Here is an 11,250-nt window from a genome sequence, read left to right as displayed (position 1 = left end):
CAAATGTATTCTCTAAGCTGGCTGATGGTGGTGGGGGCTTCAAGAGCCACAAAATATGTGTGAAAGAGCCACTTGTGGCTCCTGAGCCGGAGTTTGGCCATCACTGATCTAGCCTGTGGAGAAAGACTGGGGGGCGGGGGGAGGAGATGGAAAGCTGAAGTCAGGGGAGCAGATAAAGGTAGGCTAGTGTTTGGCTGGGAAGGAGATAGAGTTGCCAACTCCAGGTTGGGAAATTCTTCGAGATTTGAGGGGTGGAGCCTGGAGAGGGTGGGGTTTGCGGAAGAATGGGTCTCAGACAGGTACAATGCCATAGACTCTACCCCCAAGCCAGCCATTTCCTCCTGGTGAACCATTGTTGCCAATCTCCAGGTGAGAACTGGAGATCACTCATAACTACATCTGCTCTCCAGATGGGCAGATATCAGTTCCCCAGAAGAAAATATTACACTCTGAGCCAGTGTACCCTGCTGAGATCACCCCCATGACAGCCAGTGTGATGTGACAGCTGGCACTGCAGAGCAAGGTCTGCCAGACCCAGCTTCTTGCTGTGGAAGCTGACTGGGTGATTTCGAACCAGTCACAGACTTTCAGCCTAACCTGCCTCACAGGGCTCAAAAGGGAGAAGAGGAGAATGATGTAAGTTGCTTTTGTCCCCACTGCAGAGAAAGACTACACTTTTCCTAGATAGAGGCTGCAGGGAGGCGGAAGGTGATGGAAAGCAATCTACCCCATCTCTTCCTTCTCAAGATACCCCCCTTCTTTAATAACCTACCCCACATTTCCCCACTTTCTCTATTTCCCTTCCCAACAGCTGCCTTTCCCTTCCCTCCCCAGACATCCCCAGGCCATGAAACTCACTCATAGCAAATTTCTAGCACCCACTGTATTTCTCCCCACAACAGGCCTTACTAGTATATTATAATTAAACAGATTTCATCTTTCCCTATTAGGTAGATGGATAAATTGGTGAGGGAGAAGAAATAGTTTGTGTCACCTCTCTTATTTGCTGGGCATGCCTGTCCGCTACATAGATCTGAAATACATATTAAAAATTCATGCTCTGTTTATGGAGAACAGTATATCTCAAGCCTTTTTTAAAATTTAAAAATGCCCTCCATTATGTTTTCCAATATAGGGTGTTTTAGGAATTTTGAAATTCACGTGACAAGAGCTTTTAACAATCTAATAAGAAAGCCCTTGATTAAATCAAAGCAAGGACAACCACCATTACAGAAGAGACCTGAAAAGATGGTAGAACCCCCATTAAATGATTTAGAAGTTCTTTTAGACCAGAAGATAGGTTGTAATCAAAATTTAAACCACTCTGTCCTGCAGCAGATGAATTAAATAACTCCTCTGAGAGACCTTGAAATAGATATAGAGAGGAAAGTCTGAGCAATAAATCTTCAGGAACAAAGCCATCTTTCGGTGGAGGAGCAGCAACATATTGAACAAAAATTAGGAAAATTGCAGCAGATCTTGCTAGTCAAAATGATGATTAGTCATTAGTCAAAATGATAATAGTAGTAACAGAAATTCTAAAAATAACAACAATCTGTTTATACATACCAATCAAGTAATTAGATCAAAGGAAAATTGCTCTGGTGTTGAAAAAGCTGGTGATCCAAATGTAACCATGGGAAATCTGTGAGGAAAACCCAGAATAGTCTCAAATGTTAGTTTTGATATTGGTTTTGGTTTTGATATTGTCTCCTTAGATCCAGCTAATAATGTATTACTTAACAATCAACCTAAATTCATACTAAAGATAAAATATTGCAAGGTGGGCTAATAATAATCTCCTCTTACAAGAAATATTGTTTACCAAGGATATTTTTTCTTTCTGGCTATGTCTCCTTTTGCTTATCAGGAAAAAAAATGGCTGGAACGAGAGCTAGTGCTGGCTGTACATGTTTTGTTTCCTCTTCTTAAAGATAAATATATCAAAATTGCAACCCTGTTCATACTTGGCTATGGTGGTGAAAAGCCAGACAGAAAATAATTTTATAATAGTCATAGTTTATATTCCCACATTCCTAAGTGTAATTCAACTAAATCAAAATTGGATGACAGTGGAAAACTATATCAAAAATATATGCAATGAATTCCCTAAGGCCAATTTAATAATCACTGATAATTTTAAAGCAAGGTTGAGAAATATTACTCAAGCAGATCTGATAGAGGTGGAAGGGGGAGATAGAATTGATTGGATAAACCAGGACCCTTTTTTGAGCAGGAATGCACAGGAACGCCGTTCCGGCTGGCTTGGTATCAGGGGGTGTGGCGTAATAGGCAAATAAGTTCCTGCTGGGCTTTTTCTGCAAAAAGCCCCATGCAAAACAATGGTGATGAAAGGGGTGTGTGGCCTAATATGCAAATGAGTTCCTGCTGGGATTTTCTACAAAACCCCCCCTGGGATAAACAATATGGTTATGGAAAGATTTACAAAAGATAAGAAAACAAATTCTTCAGGGAAGAGGTTGCTAAAATTAGGGTTGGGAAATAGGTTAATGATCATAAACGGCCAGCCTGGCAGTGATAATTTTGGCGACTTTACATGTATTAATTTAAGGGGGAACCAATATTATTAATTCTATATTAACTAATGATAAAGCTAGTGTCAGCCTTCTCTGTAGGTGATCTTATGGGGAGTGATAATCTTCCCTTACTGTTGGAAATTCAACCTTTAGATCCATGTGCTGTCCTTAACTCACCTCATGATCCTTTGATACAGGGAGATGTGAAAGTAAAAGTGAAAAGTGAGCTTGAAACCCAGACCATTGCAGTTAATATGTGTAAATGCTTTCATAATATGTCTTATCTTGACTTGTAACAGTTTCAGGTGGTTCTTGAAATTTCCAGACTTGCAGAGAAAAATATTCTGATCTTATACCTTTAATTATACATAACTGGGAGCTAAATTGCAGCTTTAGGCACTGGCAAAAAGGCTGCATAACTGCATAACTATGTGTGCTATCTGAGTAGGAATTTTCTGTTTGTTTCTTTGTTTTCATAAAAAGAGTTCCCTTCCATTTGTTAGGCAGTTGTTAGCAAATTTTTCTAACTATTTTGGAACTTAATAAGCCACTATAGTAGGGACCTGACTAGGTTTACCAGGTAACCCTGACAACTCATGGGGAGGGTTTACTGGCATTTGAGGAAGCCTACACCAGCATCACTGTCAACATGGCAATGGCACTTCTGGTGTGCCAGAAATGACATCATCACATTACTGCTGATTTATTTATTTATTTATATCCCACCCTGCCCGCCGAAGCAGGCTCAGGGCGGCTCACACTATAAAATCACAACAAACAATAGATCAAAACATATTATAAAATTACATTACACATAAAACACATTCTGTAGTTAAAACAATCAAAATTAATTTGGTGCTAATCTCTTTGGTAATACATATTTCTCCAGTGGCGACGGTATGTCTTCAGCTTCCTACAGTATAAACTCCACATCAATTAAATGCCAACTGGAAGAGAGCAGTCTTGCAGGCCTTGCAGAACTTGGCAAGGTTCAGCAAGGCCCTCACTTCCTCTGGCAGTTGATTCCACCAGTGGGGGGCTGCAATTGAGAAGGCCCTCTCTCTGGTGACCTTTAGTTTGGCCTCTTTCGGCCCGGGGATTACCAATAGATTTTGAGATCCTGAACGAAGTACCCTCTGGGGAACATATGGGGAGAGACGGTCCCTAAGGTAGGCAGGTCCTAGGCCATATAGGGCTTTAAAGGTAATAACCAGCACCTTGTAATGAATCCGGTATACTATTGGCAGCCAGTGCAGTTCCCGCTGCCCTGGCTATACGTGCTCCCACCTGGGAAGCCCCAATAGCAGCCTTGCCACCGCGTTCTGCACTAGCTGTAGTTTCTGAGTTCAGCACAGGGGCAGCCCCAAGTAGAGGGCATTACAGTAGTTTAACCTCAAGATGACTGTTGCATGGATCACTGCCAGGTCGCTATGCTCCAGGAAGGGGACCAACTGCCTCAGCCACCTAAGGTGAAAGAAAGCGAATTTAGTAGTGGCTGCTATCTGGGCCTCCATTGTTAGGGCAGGCTCCAGCAGCTCTTGACCTTGTGTGCCATTGACCCACCTCCGTCATTGGTGTTATGCAACGCCAGATCCATTAATAATGACCTCTGTCCTCCGAGAGTTTTTACTCAAGCAGGATATGGACCTGGCTTGCGTGATTATGACCTGGGTCTGAGAGGGAGATACAGTGGCTCTCTCACAAGCAGCTCCCTCGGGTTACTCAGTCTTTCACCAATCGTGGACTAGTGGGTGGGGAGGAGGAGTGGCCCTATTCATACAAGAGGCTTACCCCTTTAGGGGTCTCCCGGCCCCAAGGATCGAGGGTATTGAATGTGCCGGTCTGGCGTGGGAGGTTGGAGAGAGGTTGGCCATCTGGCTGGTGTACCGTTCGACTAGTGCACCGGCCAGCACCTTACCGTCCCTGCTTGAGGCTGCAGCAGGCTGGGCATTGGAGCACCCAAGGCTAGTGATCCTGGGTTACTTCAATGTCCATGCGGATGACTCGGCCTCTAGTCAGGCGATGGACCTAGTGTCTTCCATGGCAACACTAGGACTCTCTCAATTTGTTACATCCCCCACCCACCAGGCCGGGCACATGTTAGACCTGATCTTTGTGGCCAGGGTTACGTTGGACGATATAGTCGCAAAAGCGTTGCCATGGTCGGACCACTTTGCCCTTAGGGCTCGTGTTGATGCTTCACTCCAAACCCGTCTAGGCGACAAGCTTATTATAGCTCGCCCGTGGAGCCAGATGAACCCGGAACGGTTCTAAGTGGCCCTTCGAGGTCCCTGGCCCTCTAGCGATCTCCTTGATGATCTGGTTGATACCTGGCATAGCCAGCTCTCCAGAGCCATCGATGAGATCGCACTTCAGCGCCCTCTGCGACCTCGTACTAAGCTGGCTCCGTGGTATACCCCGGAGCTGCGCCAGCTGAAACAAGGACTCAGACGGCTAGAGAGGCAATGGCGGCGTACTCGTGACAAAGCAACTAGAACATCTTATAGGGCGATTATAAAGTCCTATGAGATGGCAGTCAAAGCCACAAAGAAAATATACTTTGCGGCTAGGATTGCGTCTGCAAATTCACGCCCGGCACAATTGTTTAGAATAATTCGGAATCTTGTAACTCTGCCACAGGATAGACCAAATGTTATGGAATTAGAGATTGGCTGTGAGGCTTTTGCAGAATTTTTTGCAGACAAGGTCAAGCCGCTCCGCAACAACCTCCCCACCATATTGGATACAGTATGTGAACTCGAGGCTCCGTGCCTGCCTTCTGGTTTGATCCTGGATTGCTTTGACCCACTCAGCTTGGAGGAAGTTGACAGACTTCTCTCTACTGCACGCCCAACAACCTGTAATCTGGACCCATGTCCCTCCTGGCTAATTAAAGCTTGCTAGGAGGAATTAAGATGTCCTATATGGGGCATCATCAATAGATCTCTGTCAGAGGGGTTTTTTTCCAACACCTCTGAAAGAGGCAGTAGTCTGCCCCCTCCTCAAAAAGACTACATCAGATCTGGCCGAATTGGTGCACTATTGGCCAGTCTCAAATTTGCCCTTTTTGGGCAAAATTATAGAGTGGGCAGTGGCGTTGCAGTTGCAGAGGTTTCTGGATGATGCTTCTACCTTAGATCCATACCAGTCCGGCTTCTGCCTGGGTCATGGGACGGAGACAGTGCTTGTCGCCCTCATGGATGATCTCCAATGGCATCTGGATTGAGGTGGCTTGGCAGTACTGCTGTTGTTAGACCTATCGGCTGCGTTCGATATGGTCGACCACCAGCTGCTGGCCTGCCGCCTTGCCGATGCAGGGATTCAGGGGTTAGCCTTTTAGTTGCTTTCCTCTTTCCTTGAGGGTCGGGGACAAAGGGTGGCGATTGGGGGAGAATTATCCCAGAGACACCCACTTATCCGTGGAGTGCCTCAGGGAGCAGTTCTCTCCCCGATGTTATTCAACATCTACATGCGCCCCTTTGCCCAGATTGCCTGGAGGTATGAGCTGAGTTGTCACCAGTACGCTGATGACACCCAGCTCTATCTATTGATGGATGGCCGGCCTGACAATGTCCCTGTAAATTTGGACCAGGCGTTGAAAGCCATAGTGGGCTGGCTTAGGCTGAGTGGGCTAAAGTTAAATCCAGCAAAGACAGAGGTTCTTTGCCTGGGTCGCGGCGGTCTGGGTGAGGAAATCCTCTTGCCGGTTTTTGACAGTGCGCCACTGGTACTGGCGCGCAGGGTCAGGAGCCTGGGAATGCTACTGGAGTCTTCCCTGACAATGGAGGCCCAGATAGCAGCCACTGCTAAGTCCGCCTTCTTCCACCTTAGACAGGTGAGGCAGTTGTCTCCCTTCCTGGAGCGCAGTGACCTGGCAACAGTGATCCATGCAACAGTCACCTCGAGACTAGACTACTGTAATGCCCTCTACATGGGGCTGCCCTTGTACTGAACTCAGAAACTCCAGCTAGTGCAGAACGTGGCAGCCAGGCTGCTAGTGGGTCTACCTAGGTGGGAACATGTGCGGCCTAGGCTGCGCGAGCTTCACTGGCTGCCAATTGTATACCGAGTCCGTTACAAGGTGCTGGTTATTACCTTTAAAGCCCTATAAGGCCGAGGACCTGCCTACCTTAGGGACCGTCTCTCTTCATATGTTCCCCAGAGAGCACTGAGATCTAGTTCACAAAATCTACTGAAAATCCCCGGGCCAAAGGAGGCCAAACTGAAAGTAACAAGGGAGCGGGCCTTTTTGATAACAGCACCCCAATGGTGGAACCAGCTGCCAGAGGAGGTGCGGGCTTTGTGGGACCTTAATCAGTTCCATAGGGCTTGCAAAACCGTCCTTTTCCAGCTGGCATATTAAGGTGGAACCATTGCATCAATAAGCTATGTTTACATGTATATTAAGAATGTAGCACTATTAATTTATACTGTAATTTAAATTTTAATCTCATCACTGGTTTAAGAAATGTATTTTAACGGTTATGTTGTATTTATTGTTACATCATGGTGTGACCCACCATGTCCTGTAAGCTGCCCTGAGCCTGCTTCGGTGGAGAGGGCGGGGTAATATTATTATTATTATTATTATTATTATTATTATTATTATTATTATTATTATTATTATTATTATTATTATTATTATTATTATTATTATTATTATTATTATTATTATTATTATTTTAATGGCACACCGTCAAATGCTGGTGAGAGGAATTCCCTGCCCAGGCTGCCACAACTCAGGCAAGGGACCTCTGTCTTAGCTGGATTCAACTTCAATCAACTCAGCCTAAGCCATCCTGCCACAGCTTGCAATGCAAGATGCAGAGATGCTCTTGAATTAGAGCAATTAAAAACAAAAAAGCAAAAAATCTCCTACTGCTGGCTTGCCATCTGCCTGCATAGTTGGCTACCCCAAGCCACAGTGGTTAGAATAAACATTGTGGGTTGAGGGTGTGATGGTAGGAGTATTATTTTTAGTGAAACCAATGGGGTTAAAAATAAACATATATAATAATGACTATAAGTAAAGTAAATAAAATGAACAGGGGAAAAAAAATGTACATCTCTAATCTGTCAAGAGATAATTGGAATATTTATTTGTTCCTAAAAAGCAATCAGAATTATATTCTATTGAGTACCTTGAGGCTTCTTTTATTCCTATTATAGCTCAGAATGGAAGGGGACATAATTTCATAAGTAACACATGATGCATACTTTAGCATTTTAGATTTTCTTTCTTTTTAAACTATCACGGTGTTTTTGTGGTTAGGCTTCGAAAAGGCGGGGGGGAATTGGTTTTCTTTTGTAGTGTATTATATATCCTTCAGCAGTTTCTTCCACAATCTGATGTTTGTAAGTTATGGAAGCTATGCCTGTATGATCTTTTATCAATCTCAAACCCACAAAGTCCCAAAATAATTTCTATTTTTCTTCTGTGGCACTTTTTCTCCTATGCCCCAATATAGTTTCAATAATATTGTGACTAAAACTGCACATTTGCTTCAAACAAATCTTATCTAGTAACAATCGATAACCGTATGTCCAAGCCCATAAATCCTCCATTGTAAACACTGATGTACATTTCAGGTTTCCTATTAAAAGCAGTTTAGAGCATGGCTCACACATAGAAGATAATGCATTGGTCAATATAATCTTTCTTTGGTAATGAACAGACACACTGTATTCTAAGCAAGGATCTGTCTGAATTTTCTAGACATCCTGTGCTCAACTGATCAGATAACAGATAATTGCATCTTTAATACTTCTACAAAGATAACACAAAGTTGCAAATAGGAAGTTGCAAAAAAACCCCAAACACCTGGTATTTTTCGGGTTTGGGTATATTGAACCTCGAAAATATTGATATTTCTTCATATTTCCAAATCCCAATATCTGTATATTTGGATTTGATAAATATTCAGGATTTCTGAAATGTTTCTACATCGTTATACTTATGGAGACAATTATAGTCAATGATCCCCATAGGGTATAATGGAGAATTTACTTTCAAAGAAATTTTATTAAAAGTATCAAAATCGAGTACAATATAAAAGATACATCACAGAAAATAATGATGACCAAAGTAAAAACAATATAGAAGGTTACAATCCTGAGATTAGGTTGTCATTAACATTACAAGGTTGAACATAAGCCTGTAAAGAACATTGCAATAAACATAACATTACCAAAATTATCAATAATAATAATAATGAATTCCACTACCTAAGGTACTTTGCAATTCTAAAATTGAAAAAAATAGATAAATTAACAAGGACCAGATCTCTCTCTCTCGGCTTGGCTTCGCGAACGAAGATTTAAGAAGGGTGCAATAGTCCACGTTTGCTGCAGGCTCGCTGGTGGCTGACAAGACCAATGTGGGACAGGCAGGTCCGGCCACAGCGGCTGCAGGGAAAAGTCTGATTTAGGGTTGGTCCTGTAGCAGTGCGATTCTTCCTCAATCTCCTTTTGTCCTCAAGACCAGCTATGCGTGTGTTCTCAAAGGAAGAGACAGCCTGGTGGATGGTGTGCCTCCATGCTTTGCGATCTGAGGCTAGGTCAGACCACTGGTGATGGTTGATGTGACAGGTGCTAAGGAATTTCTTCAAGGAGTCCTTGTACCTCTTCTTTGGTGCCCCTCTATTTCGATGGCCGGTGGAGAGTTCGCCATACAGGGCAATCTTGGGAAGGCGGTGGTTTTCCATCCTAGAAATATGCCCTGCCCAGCGCAGCTGCGTCTTCAACAGCAGTGCCTCGATGCTGGTAACCTCTGCCCGCTTGAGGACTTCAGTGTTGGTCACAAAGTCACTCCAGTGGATGTTGAGGATGGTGCGAAGGCAGCGCTGATGAAAGCGCTCAAGGAGTCGCAGGTGATGACGGTATAAAACCCACGATTCGGAGCCATAGATGAGGGTTGTCATCACAACCGCTTTGTAAACATTGATCTTTGTGCCTTTTTTCAGATGCTTGTTGCTCCACACTCTTTTGTGCAGTCGGCCAAATGCACGGTTTGCCTTTGCCAGCCTGTTGTCAATCTCCTTGTCGATCTTGGCATCTGAGGAGATGATGCACCCCAGGTAGCTGAACTGCTGGACTGTCTTCAGAACTGATTCACCCACAGTGATGCAGGGAGGGTGATAATCTTCCTGGGGTGCAGGCTGGTGGAGAACTTCTGTCTTCTTCAGACTAACTTCTAGGCCGAATAGCTTGGCAGCCTCTGCAAAGCAGGACGTCAAATGCTGCAGAGCTGATACCGAGTGGGAGACGAGTGCAGCATCATCAGCAAACAGTAGCTCTCGGATGAGTTTTTCCATTGTCTTGGAGTGTGCCTTTAGTCGCCTCAGGTTGAACAGGCTGCCATCGGTGCGATAGCGGATGTAGACACCATCGTCCTCATCTAGATCTACTGCGGCTCTTTGAAGCATCATGCTAAAGAAGATCGTAAAGAGAGTTGGCGCGAGAACGCAGCCTTGCTTTACACCTGTGCCTATTGGGAAGGGCTCCGAGAGGTCGTTGCAGTGTCTGACTTGGCCTCGCTGGTCTTCGTGTAGCTGGATGATCATGCTGAGGAACCTTGGGGGACATCCTAAACGTTCCAAGATTTGCCACAGGCCTTTCCTGCTAACGGTATCGAAAGCTTTGGTAAGGTCGACAAAAGTCACATACAGAGCCTTGTTCTGTTCCCTGCATTTCTCTTGGAGCTGCCTGAGAACAAATACCATGTCGGTGGTGCTCCTGTTAGCTCTGAAGCCGCACTGGCTCTCTGGGAGGAGTTCTTCTGCAATGGTGGGCACCAGTCTGTTCAGGAGTATTCTGGCAAGGATTTTGCCTGCGATGGAGAGCAGGGTTATCCCCCGGTAGTTGGAGCAGTCTGACTTTTCCCCTTTGTTCTTGTATAGGGTGATGATGATTGCATCGCGAAAGTCCTGTGGTAATTTGCCTTGTTCCCAGCAGGTGACAAGTACTTTGTGAAGTGAGCTATGTAGTACTGTGCCCCCATGCTTCCAGATCTCTGGTGGAATTCCATCAACTCCTGCTGCCTTGCCACTTTTCAGTTGCTTGATGGCTTTAACAGTCTCTTCTAGGGTGGGGATCTCATCCAACTCTGTTTTCACCGGTTGAAGTGGGGTGAGGTGGATTGCTGAATCTTGAACTATGCGGTTGGCACTGAAGAGAACCTGAAAATACTCTGACCACCGGTTCAGTATGGATGCCTTGTCTGTGAGGAGCACTTGGCCGTCTGCACTATGCAAGGGACTCTGAGCCTGATATGATGGACCATATACTGCCTTCAGGGCTTCGTAGAACCCTCTTAAATCACCAGTGTCTGCACACAGCTGGGTTCTCTCTGCAAGCTTGGTCCACCACTCGTTCTGAATGTCTCGAAGCTTGCGCTGGAGGTTGCTACATGCAGCGCGAAAGGTTGCTTTTTTCCCAGGACAGGAGGGCTGAGCAAGATGTGCTTGGTAGGCAGATCTCTTTTTTGCCAGTAATTCTTGGATCTCTTGATTGTTCTCATCAAACCAGTCCTTGTTCTTCCTTGTGGAGAACCCGAGGACTTCTTCAGAGATCTGCAGGACAGTAGTTTTTAGGTGTTCCCAGAGTGCTTCTGGAGAAGGGTCTGTGGGGCAACTGAGGTCCTCAATTCTTGACTGGAGTTTTGCCTGGAAGGCAGCTTTAACTTCGGCTGACTGGAGGCTGCCAACCTGAAACT

This window comes from Heteronotia binoei, chromosome 3 (genome assembly GCF_032191835.1).
Source record: "Heteronotia binoei isolate CCM8104 ecotype False Entrance Well chromosome 3, APGP_CSIRO_Hbin_v1, whole genome shotgun sequence".
Lineage (NCBI taxonomy): Eukaryota > Metazoa > Chordata > Lepidosauria > Squamata > Gekkonidae > Heteronotia > Heteronotia binoei.
Note: the sequence above shows the minus strand (reverse complement) of the source record.